An 18095-nucleotide genomic window follows, 5' to 3' on the forward strand; every position below is an offset into this window, starting at 1 on the left:
CGGTGAGTTTGCTGGGCGAGGCTTGGCCAGGTGTGTGTGCAGGGCACTTCTCCTGGCATGGGGCAGCTGGGCAGGTGCCACAGGGGCACCCGGGGCTCCAGGGCAGGGCGGGAGAGCTGGTGTCTAAATGGTTAAACTATCACCACATTTGGCTGTCTTGGGTTTCTCATAAACATTCAGCAAAGCACTTTCATTCAATCACACATATTAACTACTTAAGTTCCCCTCTCCAAGGATGTGGATTGTTATTTTATGCCAAATGTGCTGTAATTAAGTTTGACATAAGCACATGGATTAAATATGTGGTTTGGTGGGCAAATGGGAGATGGCTTTTCCTTCTGGCCATATGGAGGATGCAGCCACATGATGTGAGGCGGAGGAAAAGGATTCTTTACTCTTTTTTGTATTTGGTGGTGTTTCTTTTATTAAAATTGCTCAGATTAATCAGCCAGCACCAAGAACATCAGCGTTGGTTTAACCACTTTGGAAGAAGGGAACACCAAGCGTTGCCCTGGCTTTCTCCATGCACTCCCTATAAAATGCAAGGATATATACATGTCTGCATACAGAGATATGTTAGGGATGTATTGCATAATAATAGATTGTTTGTGGTTGTCAGTGAATTTTTTCCTGGGACTGACCACATGATTGGTTTTAATTGTCCAACCCCAGGACAAACACTGTGCCATGCAGTGGTGTAACATTGGTGTGCACTTGTAAGTTATGGTTTGCCATGACAGACACCTCACTTCAGGGGCTTGACATCATTATTATTATTATTATGATTACTACTACTACATCCTACTTTAATGTCAATAGCATCTACACCAGGACATGGTTGTCATGGTGCTTGCCACTAAGCTCATGAGAAAATTTGACATTTATTCCATAAATAAAACTGTCTAGTTTAAGGCCAAATAAAACTGATGATAGAAAAAGCACAGAGGTAAGGAGATGAGGAAGACGAAGATCACATCCTCATGATCAGTGTGCACAGGAAAGGATCATTTCAAATTAAATTCTGCATTGCAAATGCTATAGGAAAACAAACTTTCCATGTTCCTTTATATGTCCCTCCTCTCCTATGAAAGGTGGCTGTAGTTGTCATTTGTATATTAATTTATTGAATACTTGTTTCTTTTACCAATTCTCTGTATGTCAGCAGCTTTGCTGTAATTTCAGTTCCTGAATTCTGCCATCTGATATAACATCTTGTACCTCTTTGTTTAGAAACTGACCTTTTGGTCAGCAGACCAAAGCTATTCACAGCTTTGTGTGTCCAGCATTAAATGCTGCAAAGGGACCTGATTTTCAGGCACTTGGTGTTACCTGGTGGCTCCAACTGCTGTGCCTCAGACAAGGACCCAGGCGGACGCTGGACACCTGCAGGGAGCTCTGCAGTCCTTCATTTGTGAGAGATAAGGAGGTTCTTGGCCATGCACCAAAAGGGCATCACCCAGTGGATGAGGCCCTGGCAGGGCTCCTGGCAGGGCTCCAGCTCTCGGTGGTGGTCAGATCCGAGCGAGTCGTTCCTCCTTGCCTGGCCTTCTGGACATCTTCTGTCAGACCTCCACTTGCTTCACGTATCGTAGGCAAAGACCATCCCATGAAGTGTTTGGTTTTCCAGTTCTGAGTGGAGGGCTGGAAGCTTTTCTCATGGCTTTCCTTTGGGAAATTGGGTTTGTCACACGTTTACAGCGTTGCTGAGAAAATTAAAACCAATAGGTACTTCCAGTGCAGTACCATCACCGTGAAGCGTGTCTCCATCCTTCATCTCTTTGCTGGCACATGGCTGGTGTTACCTTCTATTGCACACTCAGGGTAGTCCTGAGTACTAAAAGACCTGCGACCAAAGTTCCTCCCAAGCTTTGCAGAGACTTTCCCATTTCTCAAAGACATATTAAGGATTAGCCAGAAGGTTTTGAAGAGTTTCCGAACAATTCTTTTAAAATTATTAGATACAAGTGCTCAGAGTTGATGATTTAAAAATCTTTATATTTAACAGGTGCTACTTAACCTACATCTTTACTGTTACATGACCTTGATTATATATTTACATCAACTACTTTGATTACAAATGTGAGCCAGGAATGTTTTACTCCACAGTTATTGACATTTTTCCCTTCTCTGTTTAGTAACGGTTAATTATTGCACACAATAATCAATTATTTGAATTTATCATCTCAAAGGTGAACTTCAGAACTCTCAGGTTTATTGTTTGTGAGGGTTCTGTGGGTAGTGCTTGACACAGCTGGCTCTTCTTGTAAGTTGTTCACACCCATCAGCTTTGGCTCATACTGATCGTCACAGATGTTTCCTTGTTTAATTTGTTGTACTTTGATTCCTGTTTTTTATAGCTGCTTTCATATCCTCTTTTAGAAGAGATGTATAAACTTCCTTGTGAAGAGAAATTTGCAGCTTTTGGGGCACCAAATGACTCGTCCTTAGATCTTGGCTGGTTTTCACAGGGAGTTTTCAGGTTATTTGTTCTGTTCCACACAGGTGTCTTTAGGGTTGGGAGACTCACTCCTTTCAAACACATGGGAATAGCGCTGTGTGGGTTTTTGAGGAATATAACCAGTCTTGTCTCTTTGTGCATTTAATCCACTCAGGGTTTGCTCAGTAGGATGAGGGGCCAATGCTGCATGGCCCCGTTATGGCAGTGGACACAGCACAAGTCACATCCATTTCTCAGTGACCTTCCACCCTCTCCCTCTGGGACTTTTTCCCCCTTTTTCTTCTACTGGAAATGGCTGAAAGCAAACCCCAAACATTTAAACATGAGCGTATAAAACCAGTTCCTGTGCTCTATGAATACCCAATGGTTTCTGGACATTGAGAATCCTGGTCAAACCTCCAGAAACACTTCCCTGCAGAGAAGGGGAGGCTGGGGAAACGTTCCTGAGCCTCTGGGGAGGATTTGCTGGTGGCAGCTGAACCCAAGGCTGGTGGCCAGGCTGGCCACGGCAGCTCCAAGGGCACAGGGCAGGGGGTGGATGGGGCCCATGTGCCTGGCTCAGAGCCAGCAGGGCCAGGGCCCTGCCCCAGCTCCCACTGCTCTGACACGTATTTTGTTGGAACCACGCAAGGAGGGAGCTGGGTTGTTGCTCTAACACAGCCCCGTGCCTGTGGGTGTTGGCTGAAGCGTTGATGTCAGCCCAAAGAAGGGATTTTGGCTGCGTGGATGGGTGGGTGCAGTGTGCAGGGTCTCAGCATTACACAGCTGGTACCACGTGCCCCCACTGATTGAGCAGCCTGAGCCCTGTGAGCCCAGCCCGGGGCTTGTCCTGCCTTGGGGACGCACAGCTGCTGCAGCTGCTGGACAGCATCCTTTGGGTTTGGTCCATCTGAAGTGGCCTGAAGGTCCCCTGGAGCTTGTGGGTGGCTCATGCCCACTCTGGCTTTCTGGGAGAGCAGAAGCCGTGGGTGGGCACCGTGCTCTGATTTCCTGTGTGATGTCAGTGTCAGCTCTGTGAGAGCTGGAGCAATCTGAGGTATCTCAGGACTTCTTACACTTGTGCATCTCATCTTTATCTCCTCAGACCTACACTGACGTTCCCTTAATGAAAAGGCAGACTTGGGGTTTATTTTCTATTTTTGAAGTTTCCAATGGCACTGAGGAGAATGTGCTGACTCATGCAGGGGACCTGCCAGGGGTGTCACCAGGATCATTTCAGGTCCCTCATCCCAGACACAGACCTACAGGGCTGTTCCTGTAGAGACCAGAGACACAAGAGGTGTTGTTTCAGAACCCCAACCACTAACATCATCTCCAGCCCTACTGACTGCTGACACTTTGCTTTGTGTGATATAAAACAGGGTCATTTCCAGCTCTTAAATATTGAAATATTATTGAAAACCTCCTCTGTTTGCTTAGTGGTCAATGTTTAATCATAGGTAAATATTCCACATGAAAACAACAGGTTATCATTAAAGTCTAGCAAGCTGGCTGCTTTAGGCAAAGAGGTGGGATTGTGTTCAGGTTGTGACATACACACACGGGCAAAGGGACCCGAGGTGGCAGAAGTGGCGCGTGTCCCGGGGGATTGTAGTTGTGTTGGATTTATTGCCGTTGGCACAGGTGTTGGTGATGAGCTGTGGCACCAGGCGGGTGAGAACCTGGCCCTCAGCTCCTCTGAGCCCCAGAGCTGGTGTGAGCACTGGGGAAGAGCTGAAAGAGGAACAGGAAACAGATGGGAGATGAGATTTCTTAGAATGCTGCAAATTTCTGAGAGTTTCCAGCCCAGTCCCACACCTGGGAGAGGCAGGGCAGCCCTGAGCTGGTGTCCTTAAATGGGGGTGCAAGGACAGAACCAGAACAGAGAGACAGTGAATTCCAGGTAATAAAGTGAACACAAGAAGCATTTTTCTACTCCTCTGGGGCTTTGAAAACAAATGTAAATATTTTAATCCTCTTCTTTTGTATCAGAGAGTGAGGGGTTCATCAGCCGCGGCTCCGTGCGGCGGGGGAGGAGGAGAGGATGGGATGGGATGGGATGGGATGGGATGGGATGGGATGGGATGGGATGGGATGGGATGGGATGGGATGGGATGGGATGGGGATGGGATGGGATGGGATGGGATGGGATGGGATGGGATGGATGGGATGGGATGGGATGGGATGGGATGGATGGGATGGGATGGGATGGGATGGGATGGGATGGGATGGGATGGGATGGGATGGGATCAGACGGTCCGTGCTGGCCGGGCAAGCCCTGGGAGCAGCGGGGACACGGCTGGGGACACGGCTGGGGACAGCCTGGCCTCGGGGAAGCTGCTCCCCGGCCCCGACGCGCTGCCACACGTTTTTCTCGGGCAGTTGTGTTGGCAGTTTTATTTATATTTTCCTTCAGAGTGGAGCTGAGCTCTTTAACCACGAAGGGAAATTTAATCTTTTTGCTGATAAGACGGTAAAATACTGCAATCCGGCTGACCTCCTGAAACCAGATCCAAACAGCCGGGCTGTCCAAAAATCCGAGACACCCCTCCCCCTGGGCAGGAGCGCCTTTCCCCGCTGACCTCCGGCCCCGTGGCCGGCCGGAGCCTTTGAAGCCGGCCCGGAGCGCGGCGATCGGAGCCGCTCGGCTCGCCCGGCTCGGGCCGGGGGCTGCCCGCTCCTCCGGGCTCCGCGCAGCTCTAAGGCAAAGCTCCTTCCTCCCCCGCCGGCCCCCTTTCATTTTCCTACAGCGTATTAAACCTCAAGACGTAGTTAACACTAATCCTGATTTATTTAGGATTTATCTGCATTATTAATTCCAGTCATGTTGTGAAAAAGTACCAAGGGTTCCAGTCTGTATGTAAACTTGTGCCGTTTTGCAGAGAGGTTTATTTCAATCTTCTACTTAAAGTGATATTTTAGCCAAAATTTCAGACTTTCCCCTTTTAAAACACTTCAGATGGAAGCTAGCCATAATAATTTGGTTTATTGTTATTTTTTTTTTTTCCCCAGTAAATACCCTCTTGGACTATTTTATGCATTAATCTGGATTTGATGTGGATTTAAACATTTACAATGCAAAATAATTTGGGTTAAAAATAATCCCCCTTGATAAAGCTAAAAAACCCCCCCAACTGTCACCATCTCTGACAGCCAGACATGGGCGATCCTTGAATATGCAAATGAAGGTGAGGAGAAGCCCGAGAGCAGGAGCGACCCGGCTGCTTTGGATGGCCCGGTCAATCAAACATCCCGACCGGGAAGGTTCTGGATCCTGAGCCAGCTCAAAGCTCGGCTCAGTCCCCGGGCTCAGTCCCTGCTGCACATCTCACTGCCCAGGCTGTGTCTCCACCCTGCCCCAGGCTGGGGCTCTGCAGAGGAGAACATTCCTGCGGGATGCGTGCCCTGCCTGGGCAGCCCACCCTGATTTCTAATTCCGGCCTTTCATTGGGAGCCGTGCCAGAATTCGTTCTGCCCGCTCTCCTCTCTGAGGCCGTGCTGCTGCTGCTCCTCACCCACCTCTTCAGATAGTCCCAGCCAGATTGCCAGACCTGGAGGGAACAATATTCCAGGGTATTTATTTGTTTCCTGAGTAGACACTTGGGACACTGGCATCTCTTGATGATCTCTGTGTGCAGGAAAACTGAACAGCTCCCTGGGAGAAAGATCCACTGAGGACTGCTGAAAAGTGGGACATCCTTGTAGTTCAGAAAGTCCTTTAATCTGAAGTTGTTGGTGATAGCAGCACTGTCTGCTCACTAATTCCGTACTCCTGCCCGCAGGACTGTTACTGGTCCCTGCTGATGACAGGACATTGGCTAGATGGACCCTTAATTTAATTTATCTTCTTATAATCTCTTAACTAATGCGGAAATGGGATGTACATGGTTTGGTTACAATCTTTCTCCAATTCAACAGAAATCCATGAGGAATATCCTCTCATTACACCTTTGCAGTCACCACCACGGTAGCTGAACCAGGCCACTGTGGGGTCAGCAGGGCTTTCTGCTCAGGCTGGGAGGGGCAGCCCAGAGCTGGTCCCAGCCAAGAGCCCCTGACTGGTACTGGGGGCTGAGCCTGCAGACTGGGGATTCATCCTGGGGCATTCATCCCTGGGGAAAGCCCAGCTCCGTGGGGCCCTCGAGCCAGCTCTCCAGCTGCTCTCAGCCACTTCCATCACCTCCTGGGCTGTCAGTTTTCCAGTAAAGCAAATATCCCCAGCCCTGGGGTACGGCTGGCAGCAGGAGGGGGGCATTGTCTCTTCCCTCCAGCAATTTCAGGACAGTGTTGGCTCACACTGTGTTAGCAGGCAGACACTGGCCCCTGCCCCTCACCCTGCCCCTGCCCCTGCCCCTGGCTGGACACGAGGGGTCAAGGTGGGCCAGTGCAGGTCCCAGCACAGGGCAGGGCTGTCCACCAGGCTGGGGGGGGGCAGCTCCCCGATGGCCAGCACTGGCCGTTGTGGAAGCGAGGAGTCGGCTGCAGGTGGGAAGGGGAGGCACTGAGCGGGGTCTCGGCAGGGAGTCGTTGCACATTTCGGAATGCCCAGTGGAAATCAGGAGTGCCCACCCGGGAGCTGGGTGCAGGATTTTGGCAGAGGATTACAGCACACTCCAGGTCCAGGCTCAAACAGGCTGAACAGCACTGCAGACGCTGCAGGGACGCTGGCCTGTCACTTTTCTCTGGGACAAGGTGTTGTGTCCACAGCAGCCAGCCTGGACACTCTGTTGTGAGAACATCCCTGTTCCACAGCGGGCTTCACTCCGGGCAGGTGCAGACCCCCTGCCAAAGGACACCCCAGGGATGACCCCCCAGAAGTAAAAAAGCCAGTCAGCTGGAAAAGGTAACCCTGTTGCACCCAAGTTCCACCCAAACCAGGTTGTCTGACTCGAACTTCCAGTCACTTATCGGAGCTTTTCCCTGTTGAAGACTTAAAGGCCTCCCAGTCAATAAACACATTAGCTCACTAAACATGCGGATGCCTTTTCTTCTCTGGATTAACCCTTTGGGAGCTGGGGCTTCCATTGGATTTGTTAGGATATTGATCACAGATCATGTTTGCCTTTCAAACTCTGTTTCTGCTTTGGACTTGACAGATAGTTCCAGTGCTGAAGCCAAGCAGCAAATGAATGCAGTGTTGCCACACAGAGAAGGAGCTCTGGGAACCACCCACGTTGGGCAGAGACCCCTTCTGGAGCCCCCCAGGGAGCCATTCACCTCACCAAGAGTGACTTGTTCTCATAGGGAACTGCTAATTAAGCAAATACTCAGATGTTAAACAATGTCACATATGTCTATTTTCAGTATTAGCAAAAATTGTATTAAAATACACGTTAGCCTAATTTAGCTCTTCTTCCCCTACTGAACATCACAGGCCCTTGCAATAAATGTCTGTAACTGCATGGAGTGGAAAAGGAGCCCAGCTGAGCCAGCCCCACTGCTCTGGGTAAGAACACATTAAAGGAGCTCTTAGAGAATGATTTAGAAGAAACTTTGCAAAATGGAAAGGTCGTATTTTATGACCCTGCTGACCCAAATGGTTGCAAAAATATCAGAATTAGTGACCTAGAAGAAAGCAGATCTGGCTTTTCAACACGTGTGGTAACCTTATCCTCTCATTCCCAGTCGCCTGAGAATCTGGAGTAAAATGTTGCTGATTTTGGTTAAGGCTCTTCCCTATTGCACCTCTCGTGTGTGTCAGAGTCCTCTTTAACACACTCTCTTAAAGATGCAGCTGCACCTGCCTGGCTCAGAACTGGGCAAAGCAGGTGTCGAGTTCCTTTTAATCTGGACCATATTCTCAGGTTTTTGAGCTCCTGGTAAGTCCTCCTCTTGTATAACTTTGCTGTTCCTGTGCAGATAACTGCCTTCTCCTGCCACTCTAATAAGTTATATCAAGTCTACGTGCTTTGGTTTTAGGGCTGTCTGTTAGACTTGCTAAGATCTTCTCTTTTTTCCATCTAGTTGAGGATTTCATATTTTTTTCTCTTTTTATAGTTTTTTTTGAAGAAGGATTTTTCAAAATTCTGCTGTGGAACTGCATGTGAGCCATGCCTTTCCCAGTCTGCCGTACAAAGATAATCCTCTCACTGTACAACATCTAACTTCATCCTCTTTCTAGGCATTAAATTTAATAACAAAACCCCCAAGAAGGTGGTATAAAAACTCATCCAAACCTTGCCTCCAGGCTTGGTTGCCCTTATGGTTCCTTTAACCCCCTTTCCTCACACAGTCGCTCCTTTTCCATGCAAGGGCTGCTGGCTGTAGCAGCACCTCCCTGCACATCACCTCGACTTATCCTGAGGAGGAGGAACATCGTTGTCTGATAAGGTGGGATTTTTCAGGCAAGGAATGCTGAAATACTATAAACGCTTCTAGAAAAATCATGAGGTGTCACCCTGTAGTGCACAACTCGGAGCTCATGTGGCCAAAAAGGCAGTTGTTACAAAACTCTCATTTAAGTGACATATCTGTATTTTGCGAGCTTAACGTGCTGCCTCCTCTGTGCTGCCATGTTGTACAGGGATTTGTCCTAGATGGGATTTGGTTCTCAAGGTTATTCCTATGGTTCTTGTTAGCCTCTGTGTTTACTTGTCAGTTTATTCTCATTTAGGCAGCTGAGATTTTCTCTTTGTCTTCAGAATTCATGTAATGGGGTTTGCATCATTTTCTGCATTGTGCACTGGGGAAATTATCAATTCAGCACACAGTGGTGCTGAAACAGCCACACTGAAACTTTTTTAAAAGCTCAGTTCACATGTGGAGCACGATGTTCCTTACCACCCATCCTACCTGACAGCATCCTCCAGAAATGCCTTAGTGCACTGCCATGGCCGTGACTGAAAACTGTGCTGTAACCCGAGAGGGAAAGGGTCTCCCTGTTTTAATACTCATATCAGAGAAGAAGCTGATAAGAGTTACAATTTAAAGAAGTTTTGCTAAGGCTGTGAATAATTAACCTTCCAGAGCTGCCCGGTGTGTGGTGTCACACGCAGGAAGAGGTGTCACTTGCCCGCTCTGGCAGTGGTGACAGCTCCTGGCTGGTTTGGGGCACGCGGAGAGGATCAGCTCACACTTCTCCATCAGCCCTGGCTGCCCTGCTCTGCTGCCCTGCGGAGCCAGGCAGCGCTCGGGGCTTGATGACCTGGCTGCTCCAGGCCAGCCTGTGTGGCCACCTGCCCTGCCCTCCCTGTGGCCACAGCCATCGTCCCTTCATCAGGAAGCAGACTCTTACTCCTGCAGGGAGTATTTCTTTAAGAGGATTTCCTTTCTCATGCAGGGCCTGCAGTAGCCATGCCAATAAGGGTGGGAGCGATTATGAGAGATTGACTGCTGGAATATAATCCCTGTGTGCTGCTGGTTTGATCTGGGGAAGATTGTGTTTCGAGGTAGCGGCTCATCCCGCGCCAGGAGCGGCGCTCTGCCTGTAAATAGGGCTCTAATGAGATCCGACAGCCCTGATTTCTCTGGTGATACAGTAAAACAACACGACCAGTGCTGATGGTTTGGGGTCCTGACCTTTAACAAGGACTCACGACACAGGGCAAACTGCCCAAGAGAGATGGAGGGGCAGGAGGCCAGGGGACAAGGTCGGTACATAATGAAGTGGTCAGCATTGGATTTCTGTCACTCACGGTGGTTAAGTACAACAGTGAGGGACTTCAGTAAGAGAAACTGTGAAAGAGCACATGCAGGAGTCACGGAGAGCGGGGGGTCTGGGGAGGGTCAGTTACCTTCTGCCGCGAGCTCCAGCAGTCCCGGTGACTTTGGTAATGAAGAGGGCGAGGGCAGGAATCATGCAAAGGCGGCGAGAGAGCAGAGAGGGAGCAGGAAAGATTAAAGCAAACAGAGAAGGAAATCCAAGGGGACTGGCAGCGTGTGCTCTGTGATGTGGTGCCGAGACCCAGAGAGAGGAACGAAGCCCCTGCAGCAGCAGCACGGTCTAGACCAGAGGCAGCACGGGCACTCCTGAGCACGGCCCTGGCCCAGGACCTGCTTACACCGTCAGCCACGGACACCACAGCCGTGGGGGAGCAGTGCCCAAACACACGTCCCCCATGCCACGTGCTTCCAGCCTCAGCCTGTTCTGGCACCGGGAACTTCTTTGGGGCCCCAGGGGTGCCTCATCTCCTTTTAGTTCCTTTCTGCTGCTAGATCTAAATTTAGTGGGACTCTTAGCTAAGAAAACTAAAATACCAAAACCGTTTGGTTTCGGACTGTGTGGGGTGAATGCAAAAAGCAAACAGCAAAATACAGAGGCAGCCGAGACCTGTTATGAAGGAGGCACTGGCAGCTGGGTCTGAATTTAAGATCTGGTTCCTTTTCAAGTGTTCTTCTTCAGACCTGAGTTTAATAGAAACGTTTCATTGCAATTTTGCTAATATGTCCATCGAGGCTTCAAGTGACAGAAATTAAATGCATTCAACCGAAATACAGAAGAATTCTGTTACTAAGCAGTAACCTCAAGGTTCAGGTGACCAGAAACCAAAGTGAGAATGGAAAATCTGAACATGTTATTCATGTCCAGCATGGATGGGATGCTGTGTAGGATGCTAAAAGCAACTCGAACTGTACATGAGGAGTAGGAAAATGCATTTTAAAGCCACTTCAGACACAGTAGCCCAAGCTAGGCTTATTTACATGAAGAAAAACATAATATATGGTTTAAACACTGCTGATCCCTTGGGAGGCATTTGGACTGCAGGGCCCACAAAGGACAGAACCAGTAAATCTGATGTGTACTTTCCTCTTACACAGAGGAAAATAACCTTTAGTCTCAGCTGTAGGACTGTGAGAATGATTTTAGAGAGTGTCCTGTGTTTGCATTGGCTATGGTCAGTGCCAGCTTTGTTCTTTTGCTGGTTTTTCTTTATTTGGGTTTATTGTTGGTTTTTTCTACTGTAAATGCAACCATTGAATCCAGGCAGCCTGTGAGAGAGGTGAATTGCTTGATTCCACAGCATTGTTTTAATTTGTCTTTGGATGAATTCTCATATGCTTTCATGAGAAAATTGCCCATTAGAAGCATTCATTTAATTTAAGAACAGTTGGGAGAGGAAGGGTTGGGATGACAGATGGAGACTGTGGGTGTCTTATAAGAGAGCAGAGCTTTTTGTGTTTATCTTTTTGTGACACATAGTTGCTGTTCTCTGCTGCTTCAATTTTTTTAATCTGCCCTTTTTTTGCACAGTATTTCTTCGAAATCTCTTCTCTTTTGTACTGGAAGTCTAATAGATTTCATTCGTTTTTCCTGTACCATGTCAGCTTTAAAACATTCCAGTATAACAGAATGCAGGGAGGTAGCCTGGTAGGAAAGCGGAGTGAAACAGGCTGGATTTCAGTCTAGTTTGGAATTGCACAGAATTTAGCAGAAAAAATAGTGGAATATTGAACTGATTTCTTCCCTTAACCCACTGACTGTCCAGCAGTGGTACACATGGGCTGAAGGAGCTCTCTAGCTGTGCCAATGCCTTCACTGTGTTCTTGAAGGTTCACTGTCAGAAAGTGGCTTAAATCTTACAGTTAACCTTTATTTAAATTAGTCTAGAAGTAAAAACTGGTTTCAAAGCATTTTCTTTAAAAGCATGTAGGTAACAGCTGTGGGATTTGTGGATGTCAGTGTGTCTGTCCATGTCAATGGCCTGGGTGGTCCAGCCTGCAACATCCACCTGACAACAAACCTGGTACCAGTGTCAGGCAGGCACTGACAGCACTGAGGACTTTGTTTAATAAACGCCCCAACATCAGCCCATGCAAATACAAGTAACTGTGTGCCGAGTCCAGCTGCTGACAATATTTTAGTCATCCGGTCCCTGGGTTGTAACTTACACCTCTTTTCACAGTCCTGAAGTTGTGATGACAACCTGTAAGTTGTGGTGCCTCTGCCTTGGGACTGCCAGGCCCCTGCATGAAACTAATTACAATTTAAAAATAAAATTAACTCCTGTTAAAGGAAGATGGAAAACAGTGCAATGTTTGTTCAATATACAACTTGCTTTGCTCTGCAATATAAGCAGCAGCCTATAAATACAGGGCAGAAATTTCAAGCATTAGTCTCACTTGTTCTCGCCATGTTACACGTGAATTTATTGGCATCTCTATGTGCTGTCCTGAGGTTTGCATTGAACAAAACAAACAAGGTGATATGAGAAGCAAAGTACATTTATTAGATTTTTGTTACTTTTCCATGAAGTTTTTCTTACTCTGACCCAGTTTTTCCCTTACCCTTCACAATTTCTGAATGATTGGATCATTCTCCACTCTCCATTCTAATGACAAAACCTCTTTTCCAAGGCTCTGTCATTGCTTCCTTTGATTGCCATAGCCACTTCTTTCTGCTGCTACACACACATTTCAGTCCATAAAAAATACACCTTAGGAGTTTTCTTTGTATTTGATTTGTCTTTTTTATCCCTTCAGATCCCTTGTTCTTCCTCCATCCCTCCTTCCTAACAAGTCAAGTTTGTTCACCACCTCTGGCCCTTCCTCTGCATGTTTTAGGTTCATGTTCCCACAGTCTCTCCATCAGCTCCATCAGAGATGAACCTCTACATGTACTTCTCTTATTCTTTGGATCTCATAAAAACATCTCCCTTCTTTCTTTCACCTGTATCATCTATATTGTTGTCCACCAACTGAGCTGCAAAGCTTCTGCTTTCTCCTCTCTGCACTGGCCCTACACGGCTCAGCTTTGCTTTCCCTCAGCTGCAGCCTCCCATGACAGTCCTTGAGCTGTGTCCATCCCTGCACCAGCAAGCCCAGTAAGGACCAGTGTGGTGAGCTTGATTTGGTCACTGCTGGTGCTGGAAGGGCAGGAAGGGGCTCGTTTGCTCCGTGAGGAAGGGCTGCATCCCACTTTGCCCAGGGACAGTTGGTGCTGTGGCACAGCTGCCTTTCCTCTTGGCAGTCAGCAAGGACACGTCTCCATCCCAGTTAGCCCCCCGGGAGCCCCGGCCTGCTCCTTCCTTGGTCAATGCTCCAGCTCCACAGGACATGCTGACTGGCTTCCAGCTGCCTCTTCCTTCCTTCCTCAGAGCGCCGCTGGCTCTGTCACAGACTCCTCTCTAGGAGATTTTCTGTCAGCTGCCTCAGCCCTGCAAGCCCTTATCCCGTGACCCATTGTCTGCACCAGCAGACAGGAGACAGGGACATTCCTGCATCTGTCTTTTCCTGCTGCCCTGATTTATTGCGCTGTAAAATAATAAAACGTTAAAAAGGTTGAACCTGAACTGAAGCTATGACTATGACACTATTAATCAAACTGCTGGAGAATTACTTTATATTCGGTGCCTTAAGCACCAATCCTGTCCACTAAAAGTTGGCCTGAGACATTGTCCACAATCTTAGTTTTGGGCCTGGGAAAAGCAGTTCTGGATATCTCTGTCCTCCTCCAGTGTGGCTGTGCAGGGCAGGCAGGGCTGGCTCATCAGGTTCTCCTGCACCGCCAGCCATCCCAGCGTCTCTTATCTCAGCCGTCGATGCCACGCTCACTTGATGTCTCAGTTCTGGAGCAGAGACATTCCAGCTGCTATCTGGGAAGGCTCTGGCCCCAAAAATATTTAGTTAGCAGCCATTCAGTTAAGTGGAATTGACTTTTTATCGGCTTTCCTCTGTGCGTCTGCCACCAGCGAAGGCAGGTTCCTCCTTTCGCCCGTCGGCCTGTCAGCCCGCTCGGCGTTGCTATCGGCAGCCGCTGGCTCTGATCAATAGCAGCAGCTCGTGCACGGCTGCCTGGGCTGGCATCGACCTGCCCCTTCCAGCAGGTACTGCCCAGCCCAGGCAGCAGCTGCAGTGAACGCCTGCTGTGACTCCAGGCTCATTCATTCTGGGGGGATTCCAGGAGACCCACTGCCCTTCTCTGGAGACTGCCAAGAGCAGACTTGCAGCAACTTCTCTCCTGCCTGGGACAATCCATGACCACACTGTGCTCCCCATCCCATCCCATCCCATCCCATCCCATCCCATCCCATCCCATCCCATCCCATCCCATCCCATCCCATCCCACCCCATCCCATCCCATCCCACATCCAGCCTGTAAAAGCCATGCCATACAAGCCCTTCCAAAGCACCTAGTCTGGGAGTGACACCTTGGACTGCTCGAGTTAGGAGAACTCAGAGGTTTTGCAATTAGGAAGATGTGCATTGATGCTCCAGTCTGGCAGGTAAATGCCCACGGCTCAGACCTGCCCAGCCTGGAAAGCCTCTGAAGAAGTTAGAGAGGCCTTTCCTGGTTGGTTTGTACGTGTGCCATTACACAAGGGCTGCGGGGCTGCCACGGCAGCTACAAATTTCCAGTGAAATGAGTGTTTATTATTATAGGTTTGATGCAGTTCCCAAAAGACCCTAATCAACAAGTAATAAGGCCTCGAGAGAGCAATTAGAAATCTGAACTTTAACTCTCTTACAACCACAGAAGTGGCAGCAGAAGTGACTTTTGCTCCAGTTTGGGGTTTGCTACCTGGCATGTGAACAAGGGGGAAATACCAAAAACCTGAAATACAGAATAACTGCAGAAAAGTATTTTAACAATGAGGTACAAAGTCCATTTCTATAGAAAGTAAAGGTGTGTGTGGCAAAAAGCATAATGGTTTAGGGGGATTCATGCCCAAATTTGCAGCCTCTCTATCACATTTAGGTGTTTTCAATGCTTCTTCTCAGCTTTAGACAAGCACCAAGGGTCTTCAGTGCCTGTACATGCGCAGCATCTGCCCCCTTTAAAGAAAAAAATTACCTCAGTTTTCCCACTTGTGAAATAACAACAATATCTGCCTAAAGGCAACACCAGCCCTCGAGATGCGGGCTTGCTCAGAACTTGTTTTGAATACTTTGGATAGGCCACTTCAGACAGGAACTGCACATTGAGTAATTCTTGCCATAGAAAGTCACGTGGCTACTGGAAAGCAAAAAATTGCATAAGAGCCCATCTGCGTAGCACGGCTGAGTCGGGGAGCGTTGGCCAAGAGGGTCCTGCTCCAGCAGCTCGCCAGAGCCGGCGGGGCCTCGACTTCCCAAGGAGCTGCACACATCCACAGCTGGGACACCCCTGGTCCTTCAGCCTTAGGGGGTGTTCCTCACACATGTTACTTTCCTGATTTTTCTTCCTGAGATGCCAGAGGTGGCCAGGCTCTGGTTCCCTTGGCTCCCTACGCCCGGGCAGCAGCAGCAGCAGCAGCAGCAGCAGCAGCAGCAGCAGCAGCAGCAGGAGGCTCGGCGTGGCACGGGGCAGGGGCTGCAGTGACCTGCAGACACACACGGCTCTTGCACCCGACAGGAACAGCCGGGTGAGCTGAGGTGCTGCCCTCCTGCAGGGGTGGGAGCACCCAGCGTGGAATGGAGACACAAACTTGCCACTCAGACAATGCAGTGCCAGTGCCATGGTCCTGGCAGCGCCGTGGTCCTGTCCCAAGCCCGGGATGCTGTGGCTGGGAGGAGGAAGGGCTGCATCCCTGCCAGCTGCCTGTAAGGACAGCAGGGCAGGGCAGGCCCTGGAACCTGAAGATCCAGGTGAATTTTAGATGTCCCAGCCTTAAAGAAATTTCAGGTCTCAAAACCTTCATTTGATGTATAACTGGAGCCAGCAGAGGGAGTGAATTGCAGGGACACTGTAGTGTCCAGGGAAAAAGGAGCTGCCAGGCTTTGATCCAGGTGCATCTGGCTCAATGACACATCTCAGAACCCAAAGGGAGGGTTACCAGCTCGGCCCTGGGCCCCAGGTGACACAGAGATGGATTAACAGAGGCAGGTGATCACTTGTAGGAGTGAGGGGTTGTCTTTGCATCATTATCAATAGAAAAAATAGATGTTCTTGGGTCTAACATTGTATGTTTCCAGTATGAAGAAGGTGCCCAGAGGAACCTCAGCCTCTCAAATAATTCCTGTTCCAAGGGGGTTTGAGTGTTGTCCCCATGAACAGGTTCAAATGCTTTATCTTCTGTCAGTGTTCATATAGTCCTGAGAGTGACCGTGTAAAGTCCTGAGGAGAAGCCCAGAATCAGTGATGCTGATATTGCTCCTTGTTCTCTTATGCCTCCAAAATGTCTTGGTCTTGGCATTATCCTAGGCACGAAATGTGACAGACATTCACAAACAGCTTCTTGGTGATTTCCTAGTTAATTTTTTTCTGCAAAAATAGCAATTTTGCAAATGGATTAGTCCTTCAGCATCCACTTAGGATTTTTTTAAGACTCATCTTTAATGTGCCTTCAAAGACAGAGATAGTTTGCCCTTTTGACTGAGCATTGGCCATTTTCATTCACCATTTGATTGGAAGAGATAGGACATGATCTTTACTAAACTCTTTAGTAATGTGTGAGCGTCCTCCCAATTCTGAAGGAGAATTTTGAAAAGTTTTTCGTCTGTGTGTTTATGCATCAGTTTCCAAAGAAACAATTCTTTTAGCAAAATGCTAAATTGTAACAAGTTGGTAGCTTTAATAATTGCATTGAATACTGTGGAATTAGCTTTAAATAAGTTTTTCCTCCTTGAAATGAGATTATGTTTGTGTCTGGATCAAGCAACTCTGCACCAGTCTTGAACTTGTTAAAAGATGGAAATCAGAATAACCACTGCAATATTGAAATGGTAAAACGAGAACAGAATGGCAATTGGCCAGTGTTTATGAATCAGAGAATATGATCATGAAATCATAAGAATAACCACCAAAAGGTAAATAAATTACCCAGCCTACTACTTATTTTCATGTGCAGCTTGACACAAAAGCTGAAGCCATGAATGATTTATACCTGTTTTAACAATAATACTCATTTTCCTGAAAGATGGTCAGCACTCAGGCTGCTGTGGGCACTGTGCCAGTCATTGAAAGGTTAATGTCTCAGCAGCAATACATTAAATTATGAATTATACCAGTCCCAAAATGGAAGGTTATTAGCTCGGTATGTTTAATTAGCCCGGCTCGAACTTTGCCATCTGCCAGCAGTGCCCATCACTAATGCACGGCCACGTGGGATAGGAGGGGTGGGAATCAGATGCCAGAAGCAGCAGAGATCGCCCTCGGCCAGCCCGGCTCACCTGGAGCTCTGCCGGGCCGGGCCGGGCTCCCCCCGCACCCCCGGGACCGGCCGCTGCCGGCGGTGCCGATGTCTGCCCCGGCCCGGGGAGCGGCTCCTGCCCGCACCCGGAGCTCCCGTGGCAGCGAGGGCAGGCAGCCGCGGGCCCGACACGAACCGGAGCCGCGGCGCTTTCCGGAGCCGCAGAGCTGTCCCGGAGCCCGGGCCGGAACCGGCGGTGCCGTCCTAGAGCCGCGGTGCTGTCCCAGAACCGGCGGGGCTGTCCCGGAACCGGCGGGGCCGTCCCGGAGCCGCGGTGCTGTCCCAGAACCGGCGGGGCCGTCCCGGAGCCGCGGTGCTGTCCCAGAACCGGCGGGGCCGTCCCAGAACCGGCGGGGCCGTCCCGGAGCCGCGGTGCTGTCCCAGAACCGGCGGTGCGGGGCGAGCGGGGCCGCGGGCCAGCGCCCAGGGATGTGGGAGGCAGCGGCCGGCCGGGGCTTTATTTGCACAGCATCGCCTGCCAATAACTGCACAAGGCTACAATATTTAGCTTTTCAATAAATATTTAAATTTTGCTTCTTTGCTTATTTTTTTTTTTTTAAGAACAAACAGTAAATTCTGTTGGTTTTTTTATTAGTTAAGATTATGTGATG

At 48.9% G+C, this 18095-nt stretch overlaps 1 protein-coding gene across 2 annotated transcripts in view; it reads left to right on the forward strand.

Moving 5' to 3' along the window:
* The window catches only part of ZFHX3 (zinc finger homeobox 3), a 448729-nt gene that overhangs the window by 287206 nt on the left and 143428 nt on the right, over positions 1 to 18095 (forward strand). The window lies entirely within an intron of this gene.

The sequence above is a fragment of the Vidua chalybeata genome, chromosome 11, assembly GCF_026979565.1.
Source record: "Vidua chalybeata isolate OUT-0048 chromosome 11, bVidCha1 merged haplotype, whole genome shotgun sequence".
In the NCBI taxonomy this organism is placed as follows: Eukaryota; Metazoa; Chordata; class Aves; order Passeriformes; family Viduidae; genus Vidua; species Vidua chalybeata.